Consider the following 19489-nt stretch of genomic DNA (forward strand, 5'->3'; position numbering starts at 1 on the left):
ATCAATTCATTTCTGTATCCAATATAAGGATACCATGTAGCATTGTAGTAATACAATGGCTTGACAGGAGCTAAAGGGACCTCTTTCAAGGTGGCTCTCCTATATGGCTATTGATGAGAACCTACATTCTCAATGTAAGGTTGCTTGTGAACATTCACAATGATATTCAAGAAAGAGAACCAAAAGAGCCCAGTAGAGTATCTTTTGTACCTAGTCTTCTTTATACTTATTAAAGAAAACCATTAATTTTTTCTGTTTTTTTATTAAAGAATTTATTAACATTGATTTTTACATCATATTTCAAATGACATGTTTAACAAATAAGTGTTCAAGAAGGGAACCTATATAAAAATCACTGGCACTTAGTTTTTAGAACATAATCAAAATTAGGCTAAGGGTTTGTATAACATAGATATATACTAATTTATGAAATCAAACAAGAAAACCATTAATTTTTATTGCAGAATCTTTTTTTAAATTATACTTTATTTTATTTTATTTTTTTTGCCAATCCTGGGCTTGAGCTCAGGGCCTGAGCACTGTCCTTGGACTTTCTCAAGGCTAGAGCTCTACCACTTGAGCCTCAGCACCACTTCTGGCTTTTTTCTATGTATGTGGTACCAAGGAATCGAACCCAGGTCTTCATGCATGCTAGGCAAGCACTTTAACCACTAGGCCAAACTCCCGGCCCCCTTATTGCAGAATCTTAAACCATTATTATATTATGTGACTCTGTTACCATGCTCTAATAGATTGACATGCAATCTAGCTTACAAGAAATCAATTGTAATGCACAAATACATTCAGCAGCCTGTTAACCAAGTACAGAAAACCTATTTTATGGTGATAAAAAACTCTAAAAACCATTGAAAACTTTTAGTGAAGTTAGGAAAAAGCTACCCCAGTCAGGAGATAGGTAATTTTTAGGCTTCAAAAACTGGCCATCAACCAAGAGGAGGGGTGGAGGGGATTGTAATGGGGACCAAGGCATGTAGAAGGGTATCAATGTATGTGAATTAATGCACCTTCTAGCTGGCAAATACCATGTAACCCTTTTATTAAATACAATAAAAATATTAAAAATAAAAAAAATAAACTGGCTGTCATGGGACCACTATGAAATATTAGTCCAGGCAAGTCTAACACTACCATTTTTCCACATTATATCCATTAGAAACCATTACATTCTGTTCATACTCCAGGATAAGGGACTCCCCAGTCCTCTTTTGAAAGAAAGCATATCAAACATTTTACCCATCCCTCTGGATAAAGCAATGGGATTTATAACATCAAACTGATTAAAAAAGAACAGACTAGGTATTTGGGATATAGTACCAGGATTGTAAGTTCTAAATTAATGAAATACTCAGCAAAATATTGAGAACAATGGGTCACAACAGATGGGAAAGAAAAGAAATCTGGAGGTAGGTAAGAAGGAACAGCACTGATTTTGCAGGAGCCTCATTCTGTGCTCTGTCAGAAGCAAACCTGAAAAGGCCTTTTATTGATAAGAAAAAGAAAAAAAAAACATGTTTTCTTCCAGACACTAACTTGTAAAAAAGAAGTCTCTGCCCTAGAGAACACACTGTTTCCAGTCGATGGTGGAAATTAGCAGAGTGACAAGACTAAAATATGGTCAATTATAATAAAAGTTAGCTAGAGGAAGCCCAGAATTTGAACTCTGCAGCAAATAGGCAGTTATAACCCTTCCCTTCTCCTCCCTTCACAATTTAATACTTGGCAAGAGAAAGGTCACTTGACAATATTTATTAGCTCATTAACTGTAAGTGTCTTTGCTGCCATGGGGGATATTTCTTATAACAATTCTGTGCTGCAAGCTACACTGCAGGTGTTTTTCTATTGTGTAAATGAGATGGTGAGAACAAGCTCTCTATTGGCACCCCAAATCCGTAACTAAATATTACTTTGTTTTCCAGCTGATGAAAAGGAACATGAACAGACTGAGTCTGGGCTGGCTAACTTACATGAGGCCAACTACACTAATATCTGTGTTGCTAGAACATGAGCAGTGTTAAGAAGGATTGAATCGTTCCTCCTTAGATCCCCACTTAGGCTCAGAAAAGGGAAAGAGAATTATCATGTACTAACTTGGATATTATACAGAATATTTATACATAGTTTTCATTTAGATTTTCCTAAAAACTCTGCTAAATGTGAGAGGGATTTTTTTTTCCTTTTCCAAACACTAAACTAGATGAGGAAATTGTCAAAGAAAAACTAATGTGCACGGTCACACCTCTGTTACACGGGGAAGCTAGGATTCAAACTAAAAAAAAAAAAATAGCATGGAACCCCGTCATTGACGAATTTTTCATTTGGTTTCTATAATAACCTGAGTTTGGGCTCATGCAATTTAGGATCTGTAACAGAATGCTGTTGGCCCTACAGTGAAAAAAAAAGATTTATCTCCTTGTAATTAGGAACATTGATTCTTTAACCCAAACTGTTAATTGAATGTTTTCAAATATAGGCCTGACCAAGTTTAGTTCTGATTAATGGTTTCTTTATCTATGCTCATCAGCTCTAATTAGCAGTAATATTGATAAAAGAGTGGGAGAAAGCATTCATTCATCCCACCTCTTCTATCACACCATATCCTGGGCATAATTACTAATTTTTAAAACTCAACTGTCAACTTTCCTGAGGAAATTACCATCTGCCTTCTAGTATCATATTTGGTCTTTGTTTTAATCAGCCTGTGTTTTTTTCCTTTTTATGGGTTTGTTAGTCTTGCTGTAAGAGTGCTACTTCTTTGAGGATAGGGATTTTTTTTTTCTTTTTGCCCATCCCGGGCTTGAGCTTAGGGCCTGAGCACTGTTTTTGTGCTTTCTCAAGGCTAGAGCTCTACCACTTGAGACTCAGCACCATTTCCAGCTTTTTTCTATGTATGCAGTACCAAGGAATCGAACTCGGGTCTTTATGCATGCTAGGCAAGCACTCTACCGCTAGGCCAAACTCCCGGCCCGAAGATAGAGATTTTATATTTCAGCACCTAGTTCAATAGCTAATTCCAAATGGTTTGTCTGGTGAACTGTTGAATAAAATAATCATTCACAAATATGGTATTTGTTGAGTACCTATTTAACCTATAACAACATTTTACGTCTCATCTAATACCGCACTCCCCACTTTTGGTGGGATTTGAATTCAGGACTCACTGTACAATAAAACAATAGAACACTAGGTAATACAGCAAAGACCAAATTAATCTCTCTGATAACCTCCTTCCTGACTTGACTGCATCTTTTCTCTGTTTTATGTACATATTCTTGACTTCATCCTTTCCTTCCCCACAGATGAACAGATCAATGAAATATCCCACTGATTTGCAATGAGATATAGGACTTTGAGGTTAATCAGTGGACTTAAAACGGGCACTGTCTCTATATGACGTCTGTAAATTTTTAAAGAAAATGCTGTGTACTAGAAGAGACTTTTGCTAGCCTTTAGGAGCTACCCCATAGGGTTGGAGATTATAGCTCATATTCTTGTAAACTGAGCAGAACATGTTGGTAGAAGAATATGATTTATGCATAACAGCCATTACTTTAACTTGTCATCATTTTTGAGATTAAAGTTGATGCCTGTTTAGGGTGTCTTCAGTCAATACACAAGTTAAGAATACTGTATATATAGAAACATCACAGAATGTTAAGTTTTTCCAGGGTTTCGAAATAACTTGATTTTATATGATAACTGAATTCCCACTTAGCCTATACATTCTGATTGGAAGACTCTCACTTTTAAAAAGGATTGTTTATCTAACTTTTCTGTACTAACAAGGGTTCAGAGCAGGATGTTTTGGCTTTGCTTTCTTCTGCATCTATGATCAAAGAGCCCAGATGAATAGAAAGACTGTTGATATTTAGAGGTTGCCCTGAGGTTGGTGAGGATGGTAGGAAGATTAGAGAGGGAATGGTGCAATAAAGGTATTGGGGAAGGTGGACCTTCAGGGGAAAGCATTTATGTTACAGGTTTCAGGAGATAATATTGGCAGCAGCGCATATTTTTTTCAGGGAAAACTTTAAACAGAAACTGACTAGATGCAAACAGATGTGAAGATAATAAGTCTTTGGATTTCAAATGTTGTCTCCATTTCCACGAGGGAAAACAAAGAGCTCTTCTCACTGTGGATGCTTACTACCAGCAGCTACAGTTTTATAAATTACCAGCCATTGCTTTTTTCCTCAGAGATTTCCTTAGATTGTCTTTTAGAATCTCTCCTCCTCCTCCTCCTCTCCCTCTTCCTCTTCCTCCTCCTCTTTTCCAAAGCAGTGTGTTCTATAACCAGAACAAGTATGTGTCCTAGAATTTTCAGAACGTGTCTGACTTTGAATAATCTATCTTGCTTTCCCTTGTTTTCCATTTGTTGGATCATGTGATCAATTCGGGGTTCAGCACGCATGGTCACCACAGAGTCAGCCATTCCAGATGAGCTCTTGCATTCCATCAGCTCTCAGACGATTTGATCATCTGGTGTTTGCTTCAGCAATCCCTCTGGCTTGGACTCATGCAGTAATTCCCAAGCAGAAGAAACAAGAAGGGCATTTGCTCCCTTCCAGTATAACAGGAATACTTCTGTAGAATTTTGAAAGTACAAATATTTTTTTAGTTATAGAGTGCATATTGCAAAAGAGCTAGAAACCTTAAATAAGCAAAATCCAGATCCGTACTGCCAGAATTATTGTTTCACACTATGATAAACATACACAGGCATGTTTCTGATATTCCTTTTTGTCTTAACATGTGGCTCTTAATAGAACATGTTGCCATGTCTATATATTGATTTATCACCATATTTCTCAGTTAGCCATATATTGTGAACATTTTCCCACATCATTAAGTATACATTAAAATCTCGGTTGTAAGTCTTGCCTGATAATTTATAGTAAGAATTTGCAATAAATTGCTCAGAGTCCTTAGATGTTATTTTGCTATTATAGACAATTTATGGAGGCAAGTCACAATTCTTTTTGTTTTTCTTGTTTTGTTTTGGTCAGTCCTGGCTTGAACTCAGGGCCTGGGCACTGTCTTTGGACACTTTTCGCTCAAGGCTAGCACTTTGCCACTTGATCCACAGTTTCACTTCCTGTATGTGGTACTGAGGACTCGAACCCAGAGCTTCGTTTATGCTAGGTGAGAACTCTACCACTAGGCTATGCTTCTGGCCCAAGTCACAATTCTCTTTACATAAAATATTTGGGTGGAGACAGAAGATGTTGTCCTGCAGAGGTCTGTAGATCTTTCCAGAAGCCAGTAGAAGGCTTTCAGGAGTGACTGCTAGTTGTAGAATACACCATTGTCTGGGTCTTCTATGCTGAAACAGAACAGTGGCATACCAATGAATCTCCTAATACCATTGCAATCGTATGCCACAGGTTCCTCTTGTGTTTCCATGGCCTCACTGGTGTCCAGATCTGCTTTGTGGATTGTCTGCCATTGTTTTGTTGGCTGGACGTGCCAGGCATTATTCTGAGGTCAGTGGATGGTGGAGTCTGTCTGGATTGCATTTTCGGGTGGTGCATCACACACCATGTCTGCTCCCTGGCTCCAAACAAGGCTTTAAAGAGATTTTTTTTAAAGGCTCAGAAAGTTTCTTGGATATCAAACAGCTCTCATAAAAAAACATTTTTATGACTTAAAATGTAAATGAATAAGAAACATATGGATTGAATTTCCTTTGAAATGCCCAAGGGTTTAAAAACCGAAGGGAAGAGTACTTAAAAATGAGTTAAATTGAATTTTGCCCCCAAAAAAAGATACACTTGAAAAATTGTTTGGGATATTTTGCTGATCCCTAGGTGTTCATGGCTTTTCCAGTCTCTATTTTGGAAGTTATTTCAGTTGAAAAATTTAGGTCATGTGATTCAAAGCACCGAGGACTGGTTCAATAAACATTTGGCTCTCTGCTTAAAGAACTGATACCAAAATGTCAAGTTGAGATCAAGGGTGCTTGAAACATGCCAACTTCTGCAGTACCTTACAATTTCCTTCTCTATCTAGGATCTCACTCTTCCTGTATGAAGAGGGTTCCAGAGAATTCGGACCATGTTGGGAAAGATTAATAATAGCCATCCAAGTTCCCTCTCCGCTTTTGCTTTCCTTACACCCTCATTTGATCCAGCAATTGCCTGCTCTTCTATCTGAGGTCAGTTTCCACAGAGGCCAAGATGAAGGAAAGGATGCTTGTATAAGTGATTTATTGAGGATGGGTTCTCCAGAGACATCTGGAAGGAAGTGAGGGAAACAGATAAGACAGGGGCAGAAGCTCAGCAAAGATGTGGTTGCAGCTGAAGTCTGGCAGTGGCTGGATGCTGCAGGGAGCTCTGGAGCTTGAGTGGCTTCTTTTGCAGAACTGGCTCACCTTGAAGTCTAGCCCAGGACATATCTGTCAGCTCACAAGAAGGAAAAGCCTCATCTTCCTGGCACTTGGGAGAGGGACAGTTCAGTTTCTGTGCTCAGGACAATTCTGGAGACTGCTCTTTCAGACAAGAGTGTAACTGTGAGTCTCAGCATGTACAAGGAACATTGGGGGTGGCGGTGGGGACAGAGTTCCAACTATCTCAACAGTGGGCATGATCTGGACATGACTGAAAACAGTGTCCACATCTCTCCCTCTCTCCCTCCCTGCCCTCTGACCTCAGCCCTAAACTTAAGGTCTGATTGCTATGGTAGGTCGATGTTTCTGTGTGTCCTGCAAATACAAGTCTAGTGTGGTTCCTTCTCAACACCAGAACGTTTTAATTCTTCCTTTTCTATATCTGTCATGGACTAAGAAGGTTTGTGAAATCTGTTAGTAACTCAATCCAAGAAGGTTGTAGTTAAGGAGAAAAATCTATGAAACATATTCAAAACTTGGATGTCCATTTCAAGTTTCTTCTGTGCTTTATAACAGTCTCAAACTTATATTTAGGTCTGGGACCCACACTGATGTTTTTGCAGGGTGAAAGGGGTCAAGTTTCAGACTCCTATGTGTGAGCCATCCAGTTTTCCTAGCACCATTTATTGAAGAGTCTTTCTTCAGTGTATGGTCCTTTTCTTTGTAATCCGTTGGCTCTCAAACATGTGGGTTTATTTCTATTCTGTTCTATTGTCTATGTATCTGTTTTTATGTTAATGTCTTCTTTTTCATTACTATGGTCAGCAGTAAGTCTTCAAACTAAATATTGTGATACCTCCAGCTTTTGTCCTTTATGTTCAAATTTACTTCGTCTATTCAGAATCTTTTGTGTACCCATAAGTATTTGATTTTCCACCTTTGCTCTGTAAAAAAAAATGTTGGTATTAAAAGCTACTGATTTTTGTATGCTGATAGTTTTTTTTTTTTGGTTTTGTTTTCTGCTAGAGATTCAAGGCTCATGCTTGTCAAGAGGATGCTTTACCACTTAAGCCATGGCCCCAGCACCTTGTAGAATTATATTTGAGGTAGGGATTTATTCCATGCTTGAGATACACTCCTTCTACTGTGCCTCCTCAAATGGTTATGGGTGGCAGACATGTCCCGCTACCTATTCCTGCCTATCATGCACCCTCCATAACTTGTACAACAGGTTTACCACCATTATTCTTGCTATTGGTTTAAATGGAATTATATTAGCAGTCATTCCTGGGCTGGCCTGAAGCTATAGTTCCCCAATCTCCACTATATACTTGAGTCATCACATCCCGCTTGTATGTTGATCTTTCTATCAGGTCACTTTACTAAGTTGGTCAGGTTTTCCTATAGATGGAAATATATCATTTGTAAACCAGGAGTTGTTTGATTTGTACTTGCATGCCTTTCATTTCTTTTGGTTAATTGCTCTGGCTAAAGTTTCTAATACTATAGTAAGAAGGTAAGAATAGGCACTCTTGTGTTTAGCTCAATCTTAAAAGATGTTTAGCTTTCTTCCATATGCAATGATAATTGTCACATGACAAAGTCAAGGTATGACCATAGCACACTTAATTTGCTTAGGTTTTTTTTTAAAAGATTTTTATTAACATAGATTTTTACATCACATTTCAACTGTCATGTTAAACAAGTATTCAAGAAGGGAATCACTGACACATGGATTTTAGAACATTATCTTGTAAGGGGATGGATGAAATTATCAACTGAGTGATCATTCTGCAGATTAGATTCACTGTATATGTTGATCCATCCTTGCAAAAACTGGATGAAATGCACTTGTTCATGGCAACTTTTTTCTATATTAATGAGGCCTTGCTCTTGTGTGGCTGGTGTAATAGCGGTTGAGCGGTACACCCAGCCTCTTCATTGTATTTGGGGTAGGTTTTCACTTTTGCAGTGGTTGGCTTTAGAGTAAAATCCCACAGTCTGCCACTTATCTTGATTTATTGACATATAAATAAATCATCACATTTGGTTTTTGTTGAGATGAGTTCTCACATTTTCTTTTTCTTACTGAGCTGCCTGGATCCTTCCAGTCTCTATTTTTGATGTGGCTAGGATTACAGTCATTTGCCATTATGCCCAGTATGAGGGGTCTTTTTGACAGTCTTTTGTGTTAGATTTATTAGTGTTTTGCTGTGAATTTTTATATCCATGTTTACTTGGGAATATATTGGTCTGTTTATGGTCTTGGGTTCTCATCTAGCTTTAGTAATGGGGTTAGAATAGAATGGGGTTAGAAGATCTTTCTCCCTGTTTGTTCTATGAGTAATTTGAAAGAAAGAAGTATTAGATATTCTTTAGAAGGCTGGTAAAACTCAGCAGTAATGTTATTGTTCCTGGGCTTTTTACCTTGTTGGGAGAATTTCTGATCCTCATTTAATCTTATTATTTGCTATTGGTCTATTCACGTTTTTCATGTTCTCATTGTTCAAATTTAGTAAGTTATCTGTGTCCAAAATTTTTTGTTAGTTTCTCCCTGGTGATCTTTTGTATTTTTGGTATTGCTTGCTGAGTATAACTAGGTATCTGTAAATTTTGGTTTCTGTAAACCAAGTCTTTCCATTGTTCTGATTTTTCTTTCCTGTTAGTTTGGATTTGGTTTATTCTTGCTTTTCTCAGTCATTGAGATGCATTGTTAGGTTTACTATTATTACTCTTTTTCTCTTGCTCTTCCTCCTCCTCTTTTTAAGTTTTACCATTTGAGTTACAACTCCAGTTGAGCTATTTCTAGTTTAGGAGATGATAGTCTACTGAATTTTTCTGTGGGCTTGCCTCAAAACCATAATCCTTCAAATCTCATCCACCTGAGTAAGTCAAGTAGCATGACATCCATTAGCTCAAATCCTTTTTCTTTACTATTTTCAATGCTATTGCTTTTCATCTGACTTATTCTCTCCCTCTTTCCCTCTCCCCCACCCCCCTCTCTCCCCTCCCCCTCTGCAATCCCGAGGACTGAACTCAGGGCCTGAGCACTGCCCTTGGACTTTCTCAAGGCAAGTACTCTACCACGTGAGCCACAGCACCACTTCTAGCTTTTATTGTGTATGTGGTACTAAGGAATCAAACCCAGGATTTATACAGGGTAGGCAAGCACTCTACCACTAGGCCATGTTTCCAGCCCCTGCACCTTTTTAGACTCAACAAGCTTCATTGTTCCATTCTCACACATGTACATAAAGTACTCTGACTCTATTTTTCCATCTTTGACCATCTGCTGACACTATGATCTAGAAAAGCAGGTTATACCTTCCTAACCATCATTTTTGTTAAAGTACATGTTAATTTGTTCACAAGGGCTTAACCATTGCATTATACACAAACTCACAAAACCACGTATTTGTCTACAGTTGTTAGGTCTATCCCCACAGAGAATAAACCAAGTGCCCTTTGTCCTTCTGAAACTGGATTTCGTTGCCTTACATGACAACCTCAAGATTCATCTACTTCTCTTCTACAACATAACTTTATCATTTTGTGGCTTATTATTCCATTTTACAGATACACTATATCTACATTTTCATGATGCATTCATCAGTTATAGGGCATCTGTTTAAAAAGCTTGTGTATTTTGAATAATACTACAATAAATATAGGTGTTCAGGTGCCTATGTTATCCATTGATATAAATTCATTTCACTAAATGCTTAAGCATTTAGTGAATCATGCATCATATATTTACTGATTTCCATAGTGGATATGCTAGTTCATATTCCCACAAAGCAAATAAGGGATTCTTTCCTCCTACATCTTCACCAGTCATTCTGACTATAGGGTGAGATGAAATCCCAGTGTCATTTTGATCTGCAGGGAGATTGATCATTTCTTCACACATTTATTGGTAGTTTGTACTTCTCTGGAGAACTGCCTGTATTCTGCTTATTCATTTATTATATAAGCTGTAGATTCTTGCCTTTGGGTTCCATTTGCCATCCTGTGTCTTTTGAATGAAGAACTGAGTCCACACCATGGTGTTAAAATTGAACTTATCTAGTAATTCCTGTTCTTTAAAATTTGGTTTTGTGTTAAGCATAGGAGGATTAGGAAAGAATCTTATCTACTCATTTAGTATTCTTTCACTATCTTCTATAATGCCAAGTAAATTGCTTTAGATTTTATCATAGCATGTTTTTATTTCTCCTTCGCCTATAAATGAAAACTTCACAAACTAAGACATTCTGGGCTGGTAGTGGTTACCTTGTGGTGTTTGAAAGACATCATTCCAAGATTTCCTTGGTTTTAAGGTTTCTGCTGGGAAATACGCTGTTATTCTGATAGGTTTCCCACTGCAATTAACATGACCTTTTTTTCAGGAGGCTCTCAAACTACTTCTCCTCTGAAGTGTTTTGATGGAAAGTTCTACTTTGTACTGAAAGCGGAAAGTTTTATTTGGACCTGTTCTTTTGGGTGCTCTGAAAGCTTCCTATACCTAGATACTTTCCTGAAAAGATTTAGGAATTTTTGTCCACAATTCATAAGCTTGGTCTCTTAATGGATTCCCGAAGCTCTTGCAGATTCTTTTCTCATTTCTTTAACCTTTTCCCCCTTGTATTTTCTTCTGTCTACTTTAAGCTCTGAAATTCTGGCTTTCAGTTCATCTTTGGGGTCTCAGTTTCCTTATTGCTTTCTGATATTTTGTATTGACTTATTTACTTGTATCTTTTTTTATTACATTGAGTTGTCCCTAAATGATGTTTATTATCCTGATCTAAAATCGCCATTATATCTTTGTGTTCAATATTTGGAGTATTTTCTAACCTTGCTATTATTCTGTGCCATTGTGAAACTTGATTTTTAGGTTGAGTTTTACTTATTTGAAGAAACAAGTGTGCTTTAGGTATTAGTTGCCAGAAGTCTTTTCATTAGATTCAGGTATTCTTGCAGGATTGTGTACTAAGTAGACTGATGTATCATTTCTCAGCACTAATGAATTCATTGATTCAATACTCAAACAGATATTTAGAGAGTTAAAATACCACTGATAACATTACATAACCACTCACATTATACGTGCAGGGGGTACCTATGCTATAGTTCTTAGATGTGCAGGAGGAGGCTACAAGAATAGGAGTATTTTGGGGTTTAGAAATTAGAGGTCCTAGGCAAGGGATGACAAGGAAATTGGAATATGGGTAGAAGAGGATTGGAAAGTGAGGACCACAACTACACAAAATACTTGTATGTTGATATATAAAGTTCAACTGTTGTGAGAAGGACAGTATCCTCAAGGATTAATAGCAATCAGGTAGATAAGTATAAGGAAAGTAGGAGGTAGAACAAAGCTATCGGTGTGACAATATGTGAGGAAAAAAGTGAAAAGGAGGAGATAGAATGTAAAAGGGTAAAACAGACAGAAAACTTCATTTTGATATCCATTCTTCCCATCTCTGTATCTCTTCCAAGTTTAGGTTAGAATAGCTGTAGCACCATTTGTGGTATAGGAAGCATTTTGCCACTCTGCCCTTTGCCCTTCAGTGCCCTAGTGTAAAGTATAATGTGGTTGGTTGTCCTAGTGCTGCTTTTCTTCTGTCCAAGTCCTCTGTGTTGGCAAAGGAAGGAGTGGTAGCTGTCAAGTGATTTCAGTCATTGACCCAGAGCTAGGCAGGGGGAATTTTACTCTGTTTCTGATTTTCTCTTGTAACCCAACACACATGCAGCTCATGAATTGTATTGGGAAGACCCTCTCCACTCAGGGATTTAAATAATATACATATAGAGATATTTGAACCAGGTAGTTTGTCCCCAGGGTTTGAGGTGTAAAATCTTCTGGATGCGACTCTTTGCAGTAACATGGCCTAGAGCTGGAGGTGTGGATCTTTTACTCTATTGCAGATTTCCTCTCCCAAGTATTCATACTTGGAGAAAAATGCATTGCACTGGATGAAGTAGATTACAGAAAAGGTGAAGCGGTGTTGGTTTCTAGAATCAGGTCTAGAAGGAGTCAGTCTCATTTACCTACCAGCAGCTAGGTGCACAGATTGGGTTTGTTTCACAGAATAGTATCCAGATCTTCCCTCTGGGTTGAACTGGGTAGCACAGTACACACAGGTGTTCCCTGACATGCCTATTTTGCACTGGGCAGAGGGACACAGACATGGGTCTTCCTCTGGCCAAGCTTGATGATCTTTGCCCAACCAGGAAGTGGGATAGAGAAGAAAAAAGTAATCACCAGAAAAAGTTTGGTAGCAAGCAGGGGCATTTTCCACCTCTGTCTGATAGAAGAAAGTTTTTCCTGGCTTGTTTTAGAGATTTGACATTCTGTATTTTTAATTTCCCCTGCCTACATGGTTGCTGGTACCCACCTGAGTGGGCCTCTTGGTAAAGACACAGGAAAGGTGGCTGTCCTTAATTGTTCTCTGAAGTGAGATTCTTATAGACAGCAAAAACCTATTGTTGCCATTGTTTTGTCATTGTTAATCTGTATTTTTAGGTGAATGATTTAGTCTACTTACATTTAAGGATAAGGGCTTGCTCTAGTTTTGGTAGTTTTCTCCAAATTGTTTTTGTATAATTTTTTCTATTCATTTCTGTGTTTGAATGGTTTATTGTACTTAGATTATCTGGTTTCTCTTTTTGTTTTCCAATGGAATTTTTCTTTGCAATATATATATTTCCAATGGGATTTTCTTTCTAAACAAATTGTGATGGGTTTCATTATATTTTTCTATACCTATTGTACTTACATATTACCCCTCCATTATCCTCTTCTTTTCTCATTTGCCTTTTACTATTATTTTGGGTCTAGATTTAATTATGTTCCTTTGATTTCATTTCCTTGAGCATTTTTGTAAGTCTGGAGTCTGTTTTTGCTTAAAAGGTCTTATAACATCATCATTTTATTCCCCCTCCCCCCACAATGGACCTTCTTGGATGATAGGGTTTTCTAAAAGTTTTAGTTCAGCATTCAGAATACAACATCTCAGGACTTTAATGTTGGAGACACCCTTACAGCATGTGACTTAGTACTTTTCTCCTTTCCACTGATCCTGGAGCTTGAACTCAGGGAATTTCCTAAGCCTTGTTCATACTAGATATACTACTACCAAGGGCTTCGGGCTCTGGCTATCTCATCAAAGGTGATAGGTTTGAAATACCTGTTGTGTACTAGGCAGACTCTGGACAAAGAAAGGTAATGGGAGGAATTTCAGTGCCACCTCGCCGCTGCTCTGGCCCTGTCCTGACAGCAATGTGCAGTCAGATAAGGGTCAAGGCATCAGTGAGAAACAGGTAGGTGGGGTGGAGCAGCAGCTGGTGTGCTCCTCTCTGCTAGTGACTGGGAGGTTATCAGGTAAAGTTGCTTTCAGTCTTCTCTGTCTGTGTGGGTAAGAGAGACCTGGTGACAGCTGAGCCTCCCTACTCAGATACCTACAATATGATCACAGGATGGCACAAGAGCTAGGAAGTGGCCCGAAGTCCCCTTAGCACATCCTCATGCCCATGCATGGGTAGGATCCAGGCTATTCTCTGCCTGCTCTGTTAGTTACCTGAGCACAGCACAAGAACCACACAGATACTTGTATTTAGTTGTGTTGTGACACTGGACCAAGTCCAGGAGTAGTTGGTCAAACCCCAGGTCTGATCTTTTTAGGGCAGTGTCCTCTATTTCACTTCCACTTCAGGTCACAATACCTGTCCACTACAATTCAGGATGCCAAGTGGTCCCAGGCCATAGTCACATTGCTGGTGCCTCTGCTTCATGAAGCAGCCTTCTAAGCCGGTACACTGTAAAAATCCATGGAGTCCCAGATATGGAAATAGGGAGAAGTCTAAACTAGGAGAAGTCTAAACTAAGATAATAATTCAGGATGGCTCCATCCCTCTGGGTGTTCAAGGAGAGTGGATGTGACATCTTTTCCAAAGCAGCTCTCCTGTGCTGTTTGTAGGTTGCTGGGTGAATAACTGGATATCAGGACTATCGGGTTGCTGAAAGTTTCTGGCACTATGATGGACAGTAAACACAATGGTAAAATTTGCATGGACTTTCTCTTTGTAAAGGATACATTACCCCTTCTCTTAACTATATAGCTAATGACATCGTATGTCATTTCTACATTGTTCTATTTTTCACTTCTGTAAAGCATGCTATGGATTTTCATCATGGCTACCTTAAATATTAGAGCTACCTGCTAAAGATTTTGTGTTATTTTCTATTGATGCTTTATTTGCTAATAATCCCGGGGCTTAAATTCAGGGTCTGGGCTCTGTCCCTGAGCCTTTCTGTCCTCATCTCTATGGCACTTGAGCCAGAGTGCCACTTCCAGCTTATTCTGTTCATGTGATACTGAGGAATCAAACCCATGAATGGTAGAAAACACTCTAACACTAAGTCACATTTCCAGTCTACTGCTGCTTTTTTGAAGTCATTTTTGTTACTGAGTTTGAAGTTTTCATTGTAATTTAATCTTTCACTTTTCACTCAGCAGAAGATGAACTTCAACCTCTACCTGGTAGTAAAATAGTGCTTCAAAGCCCCACACTTCCTTGTTTGTGCCTAAAAGGACAGGGTTTAAAGTCCAATTCTTTGCATGCCTTCTCTGACACCTTATTAAGGGGACACAGGGTGATGGTGATTATTCTCACCTTGTACTAGTCTTCTGTTATCCCCAATTCTCACCTTGTAGTAGTCTTATGTTATTCCCAACCTGTAAGAGAAATGGGGAGAAACAGCTTTTAATTCCCGGTAGGTGCTCAAGTCCAGGTTTTTCCTGGTGGTCTTCCCTAATAGCACACTTTCTTTACCTGTCTGTGGCAGTGGGACTCATGGCTCTATACTTAATGTCAAGTTCTTGGGATATTAGTCTAGACACTTTCATTTGATTGGTGTATATTGCCTGAAAGTTTTTTGTATCACCCAGTGGCTGTATTCTAGTCCTTTGGCTAGAGACTGCAGACATTTTTGGGCCCTTTTAAGTATATTAACATTGCATATTACTTCATGCATTGGTCTTTCTCAGTTATGTTTCTTTAACAGTGGGATGTAAAATGGAGAAAAGAAAACCTAAAGGGAACAAAACTAATTTAGTTCAACAAGATATCCTGTAGGTCTTAAGTTACCTAGCATGTGTGCTTTATCTCTCCATCTCTGTCTTCATAAATACATACACACATATACATATATAGTATGTATGCATAAATAACCATGTAAGCTTTATTACATGTAATGTCCAGGCTTCTCAGGAGGAACAGGAACAAATGCATCTACTTCATATTCACTAGAGTGAAAGTTCTTTTATTGTCAGTTGTGAAGCTTGACCTCAGGACCTGGGCACTGTCCCTGAGCTCTTTTTGCTCAAGGCTAGCACCCTACCACCATGAGCCACAATAACATTTTGAGGGTTTTTCTTGGGGGGTGTGGGGGTGGTAATTGGAGATATTCATATCACAGACATTCCTGCCTGGGCTGGTTTTGAACCCTGACCCTCAGATCTCTGCCTCCTGAGTTACTAGGATTACAAGTGTGAACTCCTGATACCAGGCCAAAGGGGAAGTTCTAAAAACATCTTTTACATTTTTCTTCAGTAGGTCTGTAGGTATTTTAATGTGATTTTACAGGTGCCATGTAGTTCTGAGCTCTATAATTCCCTACTTTTTAAATCTTATACAAGTTGTCAGCTTCTTTAAAACTGAGGGAGAGTCCTAATAAACACATACATGCATGAAAAATTTTCCAGAAAGAATTATATTGATTACTAACTGGAGCTTTGGTTCTGAATGTTTGATATTATAAATAATGGTTGCCTAATAATGGGCAGAAACCCCAGAAACAGGGGGCCGGGAGTTTGGCCTAGGGGTAGAGTGCTTGCCTAGCATGCATGAAGACCCAGGTTCGATTCCTCGGTACCACACATACAAAAAAAAGCTGGAAGTGGTGCTGAGGCTCAAGTGGTAGAGCTCTAGCCTTGAGAAATTCCAAGGACAGTGCTCAGGCCCTGAGCTCAAGGCCAGGACTGGCAAAAAAACAAAAAAAAACCAGAATCAGACAACCTGGATCTGTGTGTCAACATTTCACATTTGAGAAAATGTAAGGAGAAAGTAGCTGATATCTACATTACTTTTCCTCTCAGTCTAGGTTTTCCCCTATAGTAGGCTGAACAATAGAAAAAGTAGTCTATATTACAAAAACTAGCCAAAATGTAACATAGACTATTACTTGTTTTTCTCAATTTAGAAAATAAAGGGAAAGAGAAGGCGTAATATTTGCACACTGCACAACTGAGCCAGGAAGCAGCTTATCAAAATAATCAGACTGATGGCAATGAGACATTTGGATCTGGGAAATATTTTGGGGAAGGATTAGTCAATATGCCCATTAAAATTACTTTTATACAGTTAGGATATGTACATCCTGTGTCAGAATACAGCTTTCAGTAATCAGAATTCCCATTTGATGAATCACAGAACAATATGTTTGTTGTATAAGTGATACAGAAAGTTACTACATTTGTGTTTCCCAATAGTCTAATTATGTTATCTTACATTTTTGGATGTTCAAGTTATTTGTACATGCTTTGTGATTCATTTTCCTCCATTGGAAATCAATTTTGTTTCGCTCCAAATATTATATTTGTGTTACAAAACTAACAGTATAGAGTATAAATAAAAGATACTCGTGATCACATGATGTAGAACTTTTTCTTTTTTGCTGGTCCTGGGACTTGAACTCAGGCCCTGAGCGCTATCCTTGAGCCTCTTTGTGTTACAGGCTAGCACTCTACCATCTAAGGCACATCACCACTTCTAGCTTTTTTAGAGACAAGAGTCACATGGAGACTTTATTGCACTGACTGACTTCGAACTCTAATCCTCAGGTTTCAGCTTACTGAGTAGCTAGAATAGCAGGCATGTAGCACTAGCACCTGGCCATGTAAACTTTTAAATGTAGACTTTGTATTAAGTTTCCCTGGCTTTTTCTTTTTTTAGACAGTACTAGGGTTTAGTGTCCTCACACTTGCTACCATCTAAACCACACCTCTCAGCTGTTTTTATTTTTAAAACTAAACTGAGAAAAGTGAAAACATATGTGATCACGTTTACCATAAGCATTTTCTCATGTTACTTAAGTTTAAGAAACACCATGTTAAGTGCTGTAAACTATTAAACCAGTTGTGAAATTGTGATTTACTAAATTATTAACCTATTGGATATTTAGAGATTTTTTCCCAGGGATATTTTACTCATATATATCCAATTCCTGAAGAAATACCCAAATTCATTAATTTGTTCTGTATTTGTGTGCGATATAATTACAACATTCTTATATGTGTAAATCTAGAAGGTAAAACTAGAGCCTTAAATGTAAAAATCATTTGCTTTTCAACTCACAATCTTCCTGTGACAACCTCCCAAGTGCTGGCATAATGGACATGGGTCACTATGACAAGCAATAAAGACATTTTATTTGCCACATTCAATGAAATTCTGATAGAGATGAATGGATTTTAAAGATTACATAACTATATAGAACACACATCTCTAATAAGTGATGAACACTATGTCACAGCCATCAGAGAACAATGACCAACAAAAATAGGCTTCTGACTTCAGCTTCATTTTCTCACAGGGAACGGTTTGCATGAGAATAGTATAGGAGCAGTGACTCATGGTCACTGACCTTTTTTCACTTGTTTAAGTGACATGGGCAATTTAACATACTTGTTTCTGGATGTGTTTTTCCCCCATCGTACTGGCACTCAAGTAGTAGAGCCATGTCTCCAACCCTACTTTGTTTTACCAGTCCTGGGGCTTGAACTCTGGGCCTGGGCTGTCCTTGAGCTGCTTTTGTTTAAGGTGAGTACTGTACTACTTGAGCCACAGTGCCACTTCTGGTTTAGAGTTCCACAGAGTTTTCCTGCCTGGGCTGGCTTCGAACTGCAAGCCTCAGACCTTAGCCTCGTGAGCAGCTATGATTACAGGTGTGAGCCACCAGCATCCACCTTCTAGCTCTATTTTGTTGGTTATTTTGGAGATGGAATCTCAGACTTTTCTGCTTAGGCTACTCTCACACTGCAATCCTCCAGATCTCAGCATCTTCAGTAGTTAGAACTACAGGTGTGAACCACTAGCACTTGGCTTATTGAGCTTAAAGAGGTATGCAAAGAGCAGGTGACAAACTCCTAATCAAAATTCCAGCGTCATTGTGTAACAAGCCAATGGAAGGCCCTTTCAAGTTGTAGCTTTTTTTTTTTTGATAAAACTGCCATATTACTAGATTCCCTTTTCACTGGAAGACAGCAGATTTTAGTTTCCTGTCCTTTATACATCATATATAATTATATATGATATATATGCTGTCAAGCAAAAAAATTGGATTTTTTCACATGTTCTATTCCAGTGAAGTACACAGTTAAAATGATAGAACCTCCTATCATTATGTACACCAGAACTTGGTTACAAAAGGCATTCCTCCAGTTACCAAAATTGATTTTCCTTATACTGTCATCACCAAACAATACATGTTTAAATAAAACTTAGCATTTTTCTTGGGTGTGATAATTTCCATATTCCAAGGTGTCTCTCTCACTTAATGCAGCTGATAATCTCATTAAATGGCAATACTTAAATGCTTTTTAAGTTGCTAAATACCTTGAGTTACTTTTCTGATAAAGCTTAAACATGATATTCTGATCTGAAAAGTTTTTTTCCCCACTCATAAACTGAAACCTACAATCAAACTCAGTATTTTACAAGATATTTGTTGAGAATCTAGGATAGCCCTAAAGGCTCTGAACAAAGCAGACGAAAACGCTCAACTTGGTGGAACATACCTTTCTCATGGGCCAGAATTGATGAGCCTTTTGAAGTTTGAAAGCCAGTAAGATTCCCCAGTGCTGGAAAAGCAATTGTGACAAGATTATGGAAACTTTTTTTTTTTTGCCAGTCCTGGGCTTGAGCTCAGGGCCTGAGCACTGTCCTTGGATTTTCTCAAGGCTAGAGCTCTACCACTTGAGCCTCAGCACCACTTCTGGCTTTTTTCTAAGTATGTGGTACCAAGGAATCGAACCCGGGTCTTCATGCATGCTAGGCAAGCACTTTAACCACTAGGCCAAACTCCCAGCCCAAGATTATGGAAACTTT

General features: G+C 38.4%; 2 long non-coding RNA genes across 2 annotated transcripts in view; one reads left to right on the forward strand and one right to left on the reverse strand.

Moving 5' to 3' along the window:
- The window catches only part of LOC150049143 (uncharacterized), a 163635-nt gene that overhangs the window by 106462 nt on the left and 37684 nt on the right, over positions 1-19489 (forward strand). The gene's annotated exons all lie outside the window — the stretch shown is intronic.
- Positions 14196-19258, reverse strand: LOC150049145 (uncharacterized). The gene is made up of 3 exons (XR_016538966.1): positions 19180-19258; positions 14996-15057; positions 14196-14354 (listed from the first exon to the last, which is right to left on the reverse strand). It is a non-coding gene; the product is annotated as an uncharacterized LOC150049145 (long non-coding RNA).

Source organism: Megascapheus bottae, chromosome 20 (assembly GCF_031878675.1).
Source record: "Megascapheus bottae isolate mThoBot1 chromosome 20, mThoBot2.hap1, whole genome shotgun sequence".
In the NCBI taxonomy this organism is placed as follows: Eukaryota; Metazoa; Chordata; class Mammalia; order Rodentia; family Geomyidae; genus Megascapheus; species Megascapheus bottae.